Genomic DNA, 15,475 nt, shown 5'->3' with positions numbered 1-15,475 from the left:
TTCGCGAAAATGTCGAGGATTGAGGAGGGGGGGGGGGGCTACAGGATTGGTGGACGAATTCTTTGATTGATCGGCGAACAGTCTTCATGCGCGCGCTCTTTAGCAGGTCTCAGTGCAAGGGTTCGATTGGCTCGTTGCTGGGCGGGCGCGAGAGGCGGAGCCAGCATTTCGGGACGGCGCGCGGGGCGGGCGCTCGCTGTGGTGTAGGAGGTTGGAGCGGAGGAGGGAGAAGTTCGGTGCCCGAGTTGGTAGCGCCTCGTTCACCTCGGTCGCAGTCAGTCGGAGTGGCGGTGCTTGGGAGCAGGTCTCTCTGGAAGTTTCAGGCTTTCATTTCTTCTGTTACCGGTTCGAAACTTTTTTCTTCATTTTGCCTGCCGTTATTATTTTCGGACGGACTTCTTTCTCCGCGCACCCCCCCCCCCCCCGCCCCCCCTTTCTCCACCACCACCGCTGCCAGTGAAGCGGTGAATTCCAGCAGAGCCGAGCGAAATGAGGGGACGGAAAAGGACGCGACACTGAGGACAGCGGCGCCCACACTGGCCTCCGGTAAGGCGCGAGGGGGCAGAGCCCAGTGGGTTGATGATGGAGGAGGATGTGCTTGGCCCGAAATCCCCTGCAAAAGTAATGGAGAGAGACAGCGCGAAATGGTCCCATTTTAAAAAAAAATTAAAACAGAGGGGATTTCTCCTTTTTAAAGGGCTATCTCGGTTTCAGTTGTTCTGGGTGAATGGGGGGGAGTTTCTAGAGCTTGGAATGCGTGCAACCTTGTGTTTGTTTTGAAATTGATTAGAAAGGGTTATCAACTTTCCAATCAGTTTTTTTTTTTTTTTTTGAACCGGAATCCTCAAATTTGCTTGTTATGTTTCTAATAATAAACTGAACTTGACCTTCTGTTCTGGTGCTGGCACCATTTTAGTCTTGCGCCCCCCCCTTTTTTTTTTTTTAATCATTCTGTTGCTTCTGATAAGCTTCAGAGGGAGGAAACTTGTTGCTGACCCAGGCTTGAATCTTCTCTTTTTGCCCAAAGGCAGTGATTGTGCAGTATATGCACAGTGCAGTGCTGCTTCTAATAGACATAATTTTTTTCTATGTGCTAGTTAGTCTGTAACTAACAGGTACTTGATATGTTTACATTGCATACAGCAATCTAATGCCTGAAATGCTGCTACTTTTATGTGTTTTATGGACTGATCTAGCTTTGCATTTTAATGCAGATACTTTAAGTTCATCAATCTAGTGTGGTTTGTAATGCAGATAGTTCATATGCATCATTCTGCTGGTGGCTCTAGTGTAAATACTTTACATGTTTTATGTACCCATGTATTTATTTCTTTAGCTGTTGCTATTTGTGGGATAATCCACAGGGTCACAGAACTAGATTATCAAATTACAGTTTTCAGAATCTGAAATTTTGTGATAGGTATATTGGTGTTGTAGATAAAATGTCTGGATTTTATTGGGACTCTAAAGCATTCTGGTAAAAGTATATAAGCAAATGTGAGCAAGCATATGTACCAAGCAAAGGCTGAAATGTTTATTCTAATATACCAAAGCAGGAAAACTGACATTGGATATGCTGAATGTTAATGAAGTGTTTCATGCCAATATAATTTTGCTTTATCGGGGTTTGGAATTAATATTGTATTCTATTTTATTTTGCATGCCAGCTTTGTGCCACTGTTTTAAATGCTATTTACCTAGGGTAAACTAACATTTATTAATTTTATGTTTGATACTATCAAGGTACACAGTTCTATGCAGTAACCCTAGTAAGTTTATAATCATAAGTTATGAGATGAGGGTGAAAGGGGGTAATCGTAGGAATAATCTAAGGAAATGTTTCTTTATAGAGAATGTGGTGGATACATGGAACAGTATTTCAGTGAAGGTGGTGGAGACAAGGACAGTATCTGAATTCAGAAAAGCATGGGAGAAGCCTAAAGGATATCTGAGGGAGTAATAAGATAATAGAGCTGTGGATGTGCAGACTAGATAGGCCTTATGGCTTTTTTTTTTCTGCTGCCACGTTTCTTTGTTTTAAGTTTGTGGGTAAGGGGGCTAAATTATTCATGCATATGGAGTATAGGGACATCACATTACAATGTCCATTTGCCTATGATCTAAGCACTTAAGTAAATTCTGTGCGCTGCCAACTCTTTCTATTCTTGTTCCATAGCTCAGTGGAATACATGTTGAAGATGACCTGTAGCATAGTAAATTGTAAACAGGAAAAGGTTGTTATGAATTTCATAAAATATTTTTCTGATGGTGGTCTATTGGATACCTAAAAGTGAGTGTATATCTGGAGAATATTTATAAAGATTCTTCTCTGTTTTAGTTCCATCAGTTTGTGGGATTTGTGCAAATGTGATTTTATCCAGTCATAAACCATCTGGAAGATGGTATATGACAGGATGCCTAAATTCCCATTTATCTGGTATGAATAGTAAAGTCAGCAAAAAGGATACTGTACTTTCACACTGTTTTCCCATCTGATCTTTCTTCTTTTGAGAGGAAGCAGTTAAGAGTTGGATGCACTAATAGGTTTTTCCCATTTTTGTGTCTCTGGGGAAAAATGCTTAATACATCTGCTCCAAGTGAAGCTCAGCTATGGTCATCCAGTGTGCCATATAAGCAAGAATCTTTTGAAGATGTAAATGATGGATCCTCACTCTGACTCTTTATGTTCTTATAAAGAAATAAACAAACATGTAGCTGGTTGATTTGAATTTAGATGTTCAAAAAGTATTTAATAACGTTTCCCATGAGAGACTCCTCAGGAAATTTTAGAGAGCGCAGATTGGCTAGTAAGTGTGAAAGTCTTAAATCATTAAAACTGATTTATTTTGGTTATGTCATTTTTTTTAATGGGTTTTTTTTTATTGTTTGTGTGTTTATGTATTAACTTGTTTAATGATTTTACTTCATAGCAAGATAGAGTAAAATTACAAAGTCATGGGGTAGAAGGCAGTGTTCTGTTGTGGCTTGGAAACGCAGGGTAGGGCTAAATGGTTAGCTTTCCAATTGGAGTACCACAGGGATCTGGAAAGGGAACGATAAATGAGGTGATCAAATTATTCTAATGACACAAAACTATTCAAATTTGTTAAAACATCAGAGAGGAACTACAGAAGGACGGTGTGAGAGCAGGAGACCGAGCAACTGAATGGCAAACGAAATTTAATGTAGAAAAGTGCAAAGTAATGCCCATAAAAAAAAAAAATAATCCTAACTACAGGTACATAATGCTGGGTTTTGTATTGGAAGTTACAACCCTTGAAAAGTACCTTGGATTCCATGTGGGCAGTACATTGAAATCCTCAGCTCGATGCATGTCTGTGGTCAAAAAAGCAAATATAATGTTGGGAATGATTTGAAAAGGAATAGTTTTCATTTTATTCTTTATCATGTTGCCTCTGTATTATGCCATGGCGCGAGTGCACCTTGAGTACTGTGTGCAGTTCTGATTGCCCCATCTGAAGACGGACACAGTGGACCTAGAAAAGATGTAGAAGAGGATGACAAAATGATATAGGGGATGGAACAACTTCCCTTTGAGAAGATACACAGGCTAGGGCTCTTCAGCTTGGAAAAGAGATGGCTGAGAGTGCTCATGATAGTTTATCCACCCCCACACCACTCATGATTTTTTAAATAAAGAACTGTTATTTACCCTTTCAAATAATAAAACAAGGGGATGCTCTATGAAACTAACAACTAGCAGATTTGAAACAAATCATATAAAGCTTGTTTTCACTCCCAGCACCATCAAGCTGTGGAATCTGTTGCCAGAGAATGTGATCTAGGTAACTAGCTTAAAGGGATTTAAAAGAGGTTTGGACAAGTTCCTGGAGGAAAAGTCCATAATATTTGCCAGGCAGACTAAAGAAAGCTATTGCTATCCCTAGGAGTGAGTAACAGGAATTAGATATTTTATGGGATCTGCCTGGTACTTTCAAATTGGGTTGACCACTGTCAGAGACAGGATGTTGGGCTCGATGGACCTTGGTCTGACCCAGCATGGCAATTCATATATCATTAAGAGGATAGAGCTTTGGTACGGTTAAATATTCTTTTAACTTGAAAACTTAAGTTATTATTGAATTTTGTTTTGTGATGCAAAAGAGGTGCAGAGAGGGCTGCATGACTGAAGAGCCTCTGGTTGAGTAGCACTGCTCTAGACTTTGGGCAAGTCATTTTGACTCCCATTGCTTCAGGTACCCTCTTAGAATCATCATTATTGTTGTTTGATCTCTTCGGCTGGAAAGGCATAATATAAACAAAGTGTGTTACAGCATCACAGCAGGTTACTCTTACAACGTCACTACAAAAGTTAGCATTATAGAGTGGACTTCAAGCTATGCTTACAGTTTGGTTTATAATGTATTACCAAGTTGGTTATAAGGAGGGTCGTGAAATATTTGCAGAGGGTAGTTAGTGTCAATAGTAGAGTAAATGTCACAGTGAAGGGAGGTCAGTTTTGTAAAATGGGTAGGTAGGTAATTCTAGGTTTCTGTTTGGTTAGGATATATGAAGTATAACTGGGTGGCCAGGTGGATGTGAGTATTGCTTGCCTGCCTGGTGCAAAGGTGGAGGACTTCTAGTCACCCAGAGAGCTGGCTCCTACCCAGCATGTTCTAAAATTCTGTCTTTGAGCAGGTGGGTACCAGTGATTATAGAAGGGAAGCTCTGGAAGCCACATTTTAGGATTTTAGGTAGAAAGTTGAAATCCAGAACCTTAAAGGTAGAATCCTTAGAAAGCTCTCCATTTCATGCGCAGGACCCAGTGGCAAATAAAGTTCCGCAATCTCAATTTTGTGTGTGTGGGGCTGACCTTTTCAGAAAGAATGGGCTCCAACTTAACCAGGGTGTAACCAGGCTGCTGGCATTAACCTTTTAACAAGGAGATAGAACCACTTTTAATCTAGATTAGTGGTGGGCAAACTACAGTTCATGGGCCAAATCCATCCCTTAGGGTTTTAATCCGGCCTGCCTATCACTTGGGGACACTCCATGTGCGGCCCGACGACATCAAAGGCCAAGTTATCGCCTTTGATGCTTAAGCAGGGAGGTTAGAACATCAGTGGGTGGCTAGGGGAGGCCCCATTTGTTGGCATACTGGCAGTGATTCTTCTCCCCCCCCCCCCTCCCCACCAGTGAGGAGAGACTCTGTTCAGTGCTGGTGGAGATTCCACCCCCTGACAGTGAAAAGGGACCCCAGCCGTTGGCGCTGGTGGGATTCCCGCCAGCGAGAAGACAGCGATGGTGGCAGTGGTGCCTGCCGGAGTCCAGGCTGAAAAAAAAGAAGAAAACATGCAGTGGCAGCAGCACCCACTGGTGCCAAGGCCAGAGGGGCCAAAAATGAAGAAAAAAAAAACTCGACAAGCCCGGGATAGTGGGGCCGAAGGAGGAGAGAGGATACGCAGCTGCGGTGCCTGCTGGAGAGAAGAAAAGAGATTGGGTGGTGGGCTGAAGAATGAGCAGAGGTACAGTTGTGTGTCTGGGAGTGTTGCCTGTAAGACAGAGATTGGGAGCACGCATGTGTGCACATGTGTGCGTGCACGCCTGAGAGAGAGATTGGGTGCCTGCTTGCGTGCGTGTGCTCGTGCCTGTGATAGTGTCTACAATCTCAGGTTGACTGGAAATGAAAAGTTTCCAAGTATGGGGGAGGGGGACTTTTTTTTTTTTTTTTTTTTTTTTTTTAAATCCTTATTAGTTTTAATTATTGGGTGTTTGCTGTTTTTGAAATATTTGAGTTTGGGGAAAAGTTTTTAAAGTTTTTCTATCCTTATTCTTCTTATTGGGTGGGGTTCTATTTGTCATCTGTTTTGAAATATGCTTTCTGTTACTGTGGTTTCCTCACTGTTGTAATTGATATTTCTGTTTTTAATTTCTTGCACTGCATTTGAGTCTGGCTTTTAGTGGTTTTCAGTCCAGATTTTTGTCTGCATCTTACTGTTTATACTTATGGCCTGCATTTGTGATTAAGGTTAGGTGGTATGTTAGTTGGGGTGAAGGTTTTTCTGGTTTTGGTAGAAACAGGGGATCCGTATTGAAGGGCCGCCTTCGGTGCTAGAAATGATGACACTTAAGCCTACTGGATACTAAAATGCTTGCAACAAGTTTTACAAATTTGATGTGTTGAGGACCTGCCTTGCCACGCTCCACCCTCCAGCCCTCATTGCACTAAATAACTTGTAATGTGGCCCCAGCACAAAAAGGTTTACCCACCCCAATCTAGATGATTGGATAAAACAAGGAGCACATGGTTCGAAATAATGTATCTTTGAAGAATACTAACAAGACAGGGAAGCTAGGGAATCCTGATATAGCGGTTGCAATAAATAATAAAGTACCAGGTGCCTTTAAGTAAAGAGCAGACTTAGCTGAATGATTCTATATTACCCCTATCAACTGATAAGCAGGTTAATTCAAACAAACATACTTTGAAATGTCTGTATAAAAATGCTAGAATTATTTATTTTGTTAAAGATAAGAACGTTAGAAAATATAGCATTGAATGAAGAGAGAAAAATAACTGGCATCTGGGAGACCTGGTGGAAGAAGATAACCAATGGGGGAAACTGATATCAAGGTACAAATTATATTGCAGTGATGGGTTGGATCAAATTGGTGGAGGGGGTGGTGCTATATGTTAAGGAGGGCATAATCAAACAGGATAAAAATTCTGCAGGAAACAAAATGCACTCTAGAATCTTGATGGATAGAAATTACATGTGAAAAGGGAATAGACAATCAGTGGGGGGTGTACTACTGTTCACCTGGCCCGAATAAACAGTTTACCTTTCTGTTAGCATTTCATTGTCAAACAAAATTTAGCAGTACACTAATAACGAGTTAGTTCAATTACTTCAATACTGATTGGGTATATGTCTCATCAGGATATGCTAAGTAGGTAAAATTTTTAGATGAAATAAATAGCTGCTTGATGGAGCAGCTGGTACCAGAACTGAAATGAAGGGCCGCTATTTTACACTTAATCCTCGGTGGAACACAGAATTTGGTGCACAAGTTAACGGTAACTCTGTTGGGGCCACTTGGCAATAGTGATCACAACATGATCATATTTGATTTGTTAAGTGGAAGGAGGACACTAAGGAAATATATTGCTATAGCATTTCACTTTCGAAAGGGAGACCCCGATAAAATGAGGAAAATGGTTAGGAAAAAACTTACAGGAGAAGCTGCAAAGGTTGTGTTTACATCAGGCATGGACGTTGCTTTAAAAATGCCATCTTGGAAGCCTAGACCAGATGTATTCCATGCATTAAAAAATGTGAAAGCAAGGCCAAATGACTGCTGGCATGGTAAAAACATACAGTGTGAGAGGCTATTTTAGCCGAAAGAACATCTTTTAAATGATAGGAAACAGCATAAGCACTAACAAGTTAGATGCAAAGCTTTGATAAGGAAGGCAACGAATGAATTGAAAAGAAGCTGGCTGTGGAAGCAAAAACTCTTAATAAAAACTTTCAGGTACATTGAAGCAAAAAGCCTGTGAGGGAGAGTCAGTTGGACCATTAGATGGTTGAATGATGAAAGGGGCAGTAAGAGAGGACAAGGCCCTAGTGCAGAGGTAAATTAATTCTTTGCCTTAGAAAAATGTAAGGCACATAACTATGCCAAAAATGTTTAAAGATGATGATTCAGAGGAACTGAAACACATTGCAGTGAATCTGGAAGATGTAATAGGGCAAATTGATAAACTAAAGATTAACAAATCACCTGGACCAGATGGTATACATCCCAGCGTGCTGAAAGAACTGAAAAATGAAATTGCAGATCTACTATTAATTTGTAAACTATCATTAAAGTCAGCCTCAGTATCTGTTGATTGGAGAGTGGCCAGTTTTTGAAAAGGGTTCAGGGATGATCAGCAAACTAGAGATCGGTGAACCCAACATTGATGCCAGGCAAAATAATAGGATCTACTATATCATAAAGAATATAATGGGGCAAAGCCAGCATGGATTTAGCCAAGAAGTCTTGCCTTGTCAGTAGCTACATTTGTTTTTTTGAAGCCATGAATAAACAAGTGTTTTTGTTTAGGCTTTTTATATACCGTCGTTCCAAAAGAAGATCACAATGGCTTACAAAGTCAGCATTAAAATTCTTGGTCGACATTCACAAACTTTGTCAGCTTTCATATTCTAGGTCAACAGAACACAATGCATATTCTCGTTCATATCCATATATATTTGTTATGCGCCCCACCCGCGGCCGTCCTGCGCACGGACCTGCTCACCTCCATGGTCCCACAGCAGGCCCCGGGACGACCTCCCTCGCGGTAGTTGCCAGGCCCAGGAGTTCCACGGATGCCAGCCTACGAGGATGGGGAGCACACTGCCAGGAGCTAACCACCCATGGGAAATGGAACAAAGAAGAGTCGGGATGGAATATCAATCACCTAGAAGCCTGGGCAGTCAGACTAGCCTGCCTAAGGTTCGGTCACAGACTCCGAGGCAAAGCGGTCAGAGTAATGTCGGACAACGCCACAACAGTGGCCTACATCAACCATCAGGGAGGAACCAGAAGGCAACAGGTGTCTCGGGAAATAGACCCCCTAATGTCATGGGCGGAAGTGAATCATTTCTAAAGCACCATGTTTATAGCTCACACTTGAAGCTCTTTATTTCTTTTATTTGATGTAATGACTCTGGAAGACAGTTCCATAACTTGGGACCCGCTATGGAAAACATTTGTTCTCTTACTTGCGTTTGTTGCGGTAGTCTAAGTTTGGAAATATTAGTTTGTAAGAGAGTGTAGAAATCCTGTATTGTTAGTAAAGGTTTCAGCCGATGTAATATTCTCAGCTCGGAGTATCCTGTTTTGATTAATTTGCTTATTTGCTTTTTCATAGTAAATGAAATTGAGCCAGTTGATATAGTCTCTCTGGATTTTCAAAAAGTGTTTGACAAAGTACCTCATGAGAGACTCCAGAGGTAATTTAAAAAATCATGGGATAGGAGGCTGTGTTAATGTTAATTGGAAACTGGTTGTAAAATAGCCTTACTATCCGTTTTCTAAGCGATCAATGTTCTTAATGGAGAAAAGTGAATAATGGAGTATCCCAGGAATCTGTGCTGGGGCCACTCCTTTTTAACGTATTTAGAAATGGGAGCTACAAGTGAGGTGCTCAAATTTGCAGATAATACAAATTCATTCAAAGTTGGCAAATCACAAAAGGACCTTGCAAGACTGAGCATTCGAAAGGCAGATGATATTTAATGTGGACAAGTGCTAAATGGTGCATGAAAGGAAAAACAACCCAAATTTATAGCTACACAATGCAAGATTCCACATTAGGAGTCCCCACCCATGAAAAGGATCTAGGCGTCAGTGTGGAAATAATGTTGCAATCTTTTGCTCAGTGTGCGGCGGTAGCCAAGGAAACTAATAGAATTATTTGGAAAGTAATGGAGAATAAAATAGAGAATATCATAATGCCTTTGTTGCTCCATGGTGCGACTGCACCTTGAGTACTGTGTGCATTCCAGGTCACCACGTCTCCAAAAATAAAAATATATATAGCACAGTTAGAAACGTTGCGGAGGATTTTCAAAATGATAAAGGAGATGGAACGATTCCTCTATAAGGAAAGGCTAAAGAGGTTAGGACTCTTCAGCTTGGAAAAGAGATGGCTGAGGGGAGATATGATAGAGGTCTGTAAAATGAGTGGAGTGGAACATATAAATGCAAATCAATTGTTTTTTACTCTTTCAGAAATCACAAAGACTAGGGGATATGCATTGAAATTTCTAGGTAGTATATTTTAAAACAGAAAATTATTATTTTTTATTCAATGTATAACTAAGCTCTGGACTTCATTGCCAGATGATGATGTAAAAGTTGTCAGTGTAACTGGTTTAAAAAATGTTTGAAGAAGTTCTTTGGGGGGGGTGAGTCCATAAATTTATTTTTAAGGTGGCCTTGAGGAAATCCACTGCTTGGACTCTATCGACCCCTTGGGATCCTGCCAGGTAATTGTGACCTGGCAGGGCCGTTGTTGGAAACAGAATACTGCATTGATGGGACCTTTGATCTGACCCAGTATGGGAAATCTTATGTTCTTATGGCTCAAATTTTAAGTCTTCATTTGTTAATGGCAGTTAGGTTTTTTATTAGACTGACTTTGGAATGGTTTATTCTTCAGGTCCATAACTTGCTTCAAAAATCCAGATTTGTTTTGTAGTTTTGTAAGTTCTTTAGGGCAAGGACTTATTGTATCTGAATACTTATCATTGTTGTACAGTGCTGTGTATGTCCAGTAATGCTGTTGAAATGAATATTAAGTAAAAACTATTTATACTTCTTCCTTCTCATTCCCACAAACGTTGCATTCTTTATGCAGTTATGCTTGACTTTTGTTGCTGCTCAGAGAGTCTGCATAATCCATCTTTAGAAGCTTGCCAACAGAGTGACTTGTAGGATTGTCCCTGAGCCTTCCTTTGCCAGAAAGATTGATTCAGGAGCAGAGCAAATCTACCACTGCACAAGAACAAAGCAGCAGGGTTTCAGCCCCCAAGGGCTCCATTAGAAAGAGAAACACTGTTGGTAGCTAAAGTCTTTGGCCCCTATGCAGCTTCCTCTTGCTGGTCTGTGCCTTTAAGGGGGTGGGTCTACTAGCGGCATGATTGACCACCAGGGGAGCTAAACCCTTACTTGTTAGACCAATCCACCAGGGATTGCCTTCTCTCCGGATTTTATCTTTTTTTAGCTCACGGTAGGAATGAAAAGCATGTAACCTGCAAACAGCTTAGTGTGAGAAACTGTTAGCAAAACCGGCAAATGGGTCATATCCTTCACTGGGATGTTAATGGATAGCCTTGAAGTGACACATTTTAGGAAAATGAGTTACCTCATTGGGGGTCTTCTTTGCCCTACTGTTAAGAGATTTTCAGATCATTCTGAATTACTTGGTAAGAGTATGTGCAATTAAGGGACAGCAAACAACTTGTTTGACTCTTAATTCTACATGTGTTAGTGTGGTTATTTTATTTTTGTTTTAATATTTTGTTGAATGTTTGTTTTTTCAGAAATATACACTGCATAGCTCAGTGATTTTGTTATATGTAGGCTATAAATGTTTTTAATAAATTATGGTTTTCTGTAATTCAAGAAAACTCTTCTGCTTTTGCAGTGGAGGAACAGTTAAGAGATAAATTATCTACAGAACCACACTTTTTTTCCCTAGAGTAATCAGAAATGGCCATTTCCTTGATGGCCTGACCATGTCCTTGTGGTTAGAGAATATGTAAACAGTTCACTGACACATTTTACATTTTGGATTATTTGTCAAATGTATTTCACTGATTCACTTTAGTATAGAAACATAGAAACATAGAAATGACGGCAGAAGAAGACCAAACGGCCCATCCAGTCTGCCCAGCAAGCTTCACATTTTTTTCTCATACTTATCTGTTTCTCTTAGCTCTTTGGTTCTATTTCTCTTCCACCCCCACCATTAATGTAGAGAGCAGTGATGGAGCTGCAACCAAGTGAAATATCAAGCTTGATTAGTTAGGGGTAGTAGGGGTAGTAACCGCCGCAGTAAGCAAGCTACACCCATGTTTATTTGTTTTACCCAGACTGTGTTATTCAGCCCTTATTGGTTGTTTTTCTTCTCCCCTGCTGTTGAAGCAGGGAGCTATGCTGGATATGCGTGTAGTATCAGTTTTTCTTCTCCCCTGCCGTTGAAGCAGAGAGCTATGCTGGATATGTGTGAAGTATCAGTTTTTCTTCTCCCCTGCGGTTGAAGCAGGATATGCATTGAAAGTGAAGTATCAGGCTTATTTGGTTTGGGGTAGTAACCGCCGTAACAAGCCAGCTACTCCCCGCTTTGTGAGTGCGAATCCTTTTTTCTTCTCCCCTGCCGTTGAAGCAGAGAGCTATGCTGGATATGCGTGAAGTATCAGTTTTTCTTCTCCCCTGCCGTTGAAGCAGAGAGCTATGCTGGATATGCGTGAAGTATCAGTTTTTCTTCTCCCCTGCCGTTGAAGCAGAGAGCTATGCGTGAAGTATCAGTTTTTCTTCTCCCCTGCCGTTGAAGCAGAGAGCTATGCTGGATATGCATTGAAAGTGAAGTATCAGGCTTATTTGGTTTGGGGTAGTAACCGCCGTAACAAGCCAGCTACTCCCCACTTTGTGAGTGCGAATCCTTTTTTTCCACATTTCCTCTTGCTGTTGTAGCTTAGAGTGATGTTGGAGTCACAGTAACCATGTGTATGTTTATTGAATAAGGGTATTATCTCCAGGCAGTAGCCGTCATTCTGGCGAGCCACCCACTCTTTATTGACGGCCTCTTGATTTTATGGATCCACAGTGTTTATCCCACGCCCCTTTGAAGTCCTTCACAGTTCTGGTCTTCACCACTTCCTTCGGAAGGGCATTCCAGGCATCCACCACCCTCTCCGTGAAGAAATACTTCCTGACATTGGTTCTGAATCTTCCTCCCTGGAGCTTCAAATCGTGACCCCTGGTTCTGCTGATTTTTTTCCTATGGAAAAGGTTTGTCGTTGTCATTGGATCATTAAAACCTTTCAAGTATCTGAAAGTCTGTATCATATCACCTCTGCTCCTCCTTTCCTCCAGGGTGTACATATTTAGATTCTTCAATCTCTCCTCATAAGTCATTTGATGAAGACCTTCCACTTTTTTGGTCACCCTTCTCTGGACCGCCTCCATCTTGTCTCTGTCTCTTCGGAGATACGGTCTCCAGAACTGAACACAATACTCCAGGTGAGGTCTCACCAAGGACCTGTACAAGGGGATAATCACTTCCCTTTTCTTACTAGATATTCCTCTCTCTATGCAGCCCAGCATTCTTCTGGCTTTAGCTATCGCCTTGTCACATTGTTTCGCCGACTTCAGATCATTAGACACCATCACCCCAAGGTCTCTCTCCTGCTCCGTGCACATCAGCCTTTCTCCCCCCATCGAATACAGTTCATTTGGATTTCCACTCCCCATATGCATGACTTTGCACTTCTTGGCATTGAATGTCAGCTGCCATGTCTTCGACCACTCTTCCATCTTCCTTAAATCCCGTCTCATTCTCTCCACTCCTTCCGGCGTGTCCACTCTGTTGCAGATCTTAGTGTCATCCGCAAAAAGACATACCTTACCTTCTATCCCTTCCGCAATGTCGCTCACAAAGATATTGAAAAGGACCGGTCCCAACACCGATCCCTGCGGTACACCGCTTAAAACCACTCTCTCTTCAGAGAGAGTTCCATTTACCATCACACATTGTCTTCTGTCCGTCAACCAGTTTGCAATCCAGGCCACCACCTCGGCACTCACTCCTAAGCTTCTCATTTTATTCACCAGTCTCCTGTGCGGGACAGTGTCAAAAGCTTTGCTGAAATCCAAGTAGATGACATCGAGTGCTCTTCCTCGATCCAATTCCTTGGTTACCCAGTCAAAAAAGTCAATCAGATTTGTCTGACAGGATCTTCCAATGGTGAATCCATGCTGCCTCTGGTCCAGCAATTCTCCCGACTGTAGATAGTTCACTATTCTCTCTTTCAACAGTGACTCCATTACTTTTCCCACCACTGAAGTGAGGCTAACCGGTCTGTAGTTACCAGCCTCTTCTCTGTTCCCACTCTTGTGAAGTGGGACCACCACCGCTCTCCTCCAATCATTCGGCACCACTCCCGTTTCTAGGGATCTATTGAATAGGTCACACAGCGGACCTGCCAGCACATCTCTGAGCTCCCTCAGTATTCTGGGATGAACTTCATCAGGCCCCATGGCTTTGTCCACTTTCAGTTTCACCAGCTCTTCCCATACATTTTCTACTGTAAATGGAGTTACATCTACTCCATTCCCCTCCAGTTTCTTGTTAACTAGTGTCGGTCCTTCTCCAGGGTCCTCTTTAGTGAACACAGAACTGAAGTATTCATTTAATATTTCTGCCATTTCTTCGTCTCTCTCCACGCATTGATCCTTTCCACCTTTCAATTTCACTATACCATTTTGAACTTTTCTCTTTTCACTGATATATCTGAAAAATGTTTTGTTACCACTCTTTACCTCTTTGGCAATCCTCTCTTCCGCTTGACTTTTTGCCATCTTGATTAATTTCTTCGTCTCCCTCAGTTCTACCAGATATTCTTCTTTGTGTTCCTCCTTTTGGGATCTTTTATATTTCTTGAACTGCAGCTGTAGATGGTATGCATGTTTTAGGCTTAGGAGCTTAAAGCTGCAAATGTTACAGTAATAGAAGCAGTGTTCATTTTAGAATTTCTCCCTATATGGCCATTTCGGCCTAACTAGTGCACAAGAAAGGCAACATTAATAATTTCATTATATTACAACTAACCATACCTAATTCTCATTTGTATTTATAAGCTATCTGGGTATGTAAAGCTAGGCCTCAACTCTGCAACATTTCTTTGCCCTGTAAATGATCACATATCTGGAAATATTCTATCTCCAGCACTTTTGTTCTGCAGAAATTATGTTCAGTTCAGCCTTGGATACATTTCCATGTGGTTTACTCCTGTCTACAAATTTTTTTTTTTTTTTTTACATCATTGAATTTTCATAGTAGAGATCTTACTGGCTCTAGAGCCCTACCTTTAAATATTATTTCCAGAAAATAGAGGCCAATATATTCAATAGGACATTTAGTTGACAGTTATCCAGTGTTTAGCTGGATAAATGTCCATCTGAATATACCTGCTTAAAATTATCAGACAACATTCTTTCCCCAATTACTGAAATGCTTATTTCAATAACTGTAAATTTAAATTCATTCTTACTCCTAGGGGACTTTAATATTTATGTTGTCACTTCTATCTACTGCTTGCCAGGATTTCCTATCTTCCATGTCTGCTTTAAGCCTTGAACAAATTCATCAATCAACCCATGAGCATGGTCAGACATTGAATTTTTTTTTTTTTTTTAAAGTAATCCTTTTAGAGCATTTGCCAACACAGAAGTAAAAATAACCAAGGTTGTATGATCTGATCATCAGCTAATTCATTTAAGAAAACAAATGAATGCAAAACATCCTTTCCCTTTATGGCTTGCAGCCATATAGATACTGTCTAGTGAAAAGAATTACTGTTACACAATCTTACACCCACCATGAACATCTCTACTTGTTTGGTCTCGCATTGGTACAAAATATTAAACAGTGCAATTCATCAAATTGCTTCCTAAAAATTGATTGGTCCTAAACAGAGTTTTTATCGCCCCCATGATTTAACAAGAATACTAGGCAAGCCAAAAAAAATTTAAGAAAAGCTGAAAGAGAGCCGATAAATCTAACACTTCTTCAGATAAACATTCTTATTTGGATTTGTTTAAAATTTAGAGAGTGTACAGAACAAGCAGAGAAATCCTACTATTATAAAAAGTTATGCGTGATGAACTTTCCCTTTTTTAGCCAAATTAGTGAATGCTTCCTTAGAAGTGCTTTTCCCTGAGCAGTTAAAGCAGGCTA

At 40.9% G+C, this 15,475-nt stretch overlaps 1 protein-coding gene across 1 annotated transcript in view; it reads left to right on the top strand.

Annotated features, from left to right (window-relative positions):
• Positions 1-119: 119 nt before the first annotated feature.
• The window catches only part of PEAK1 (pseudopodium enriched atypical kinase 1), a 232,204-nt gene continuing 216,848 nt past the window's right edge, over positions 120-15,475 (top strand). The window contains 1 exon segment of the mRNA XM_029575835.1: positions 120-546. The gene's annotated coding sequence lies outside the window, so the exon portion shown is untranslated.

Source organism: Rhinatrema bivittatum, chromosome 13, assembly GCF_901001135.1.
Source record: "Rhinatrema bivittatum chromosome 13, aRhiBiv1.1, whole genome shotgun sequence".
Taxonomy (NCBI): domain Eukaryota; kingdom Metazoa; phylum Chordata; class Amphibia; order Gymnophiona; family Rhinatrematidae; genus Rhinatrema; species Rhinatrema bivittatum.
This window is presented reverse-complemented; position numbering and strand designations above follow the sequence as displayed.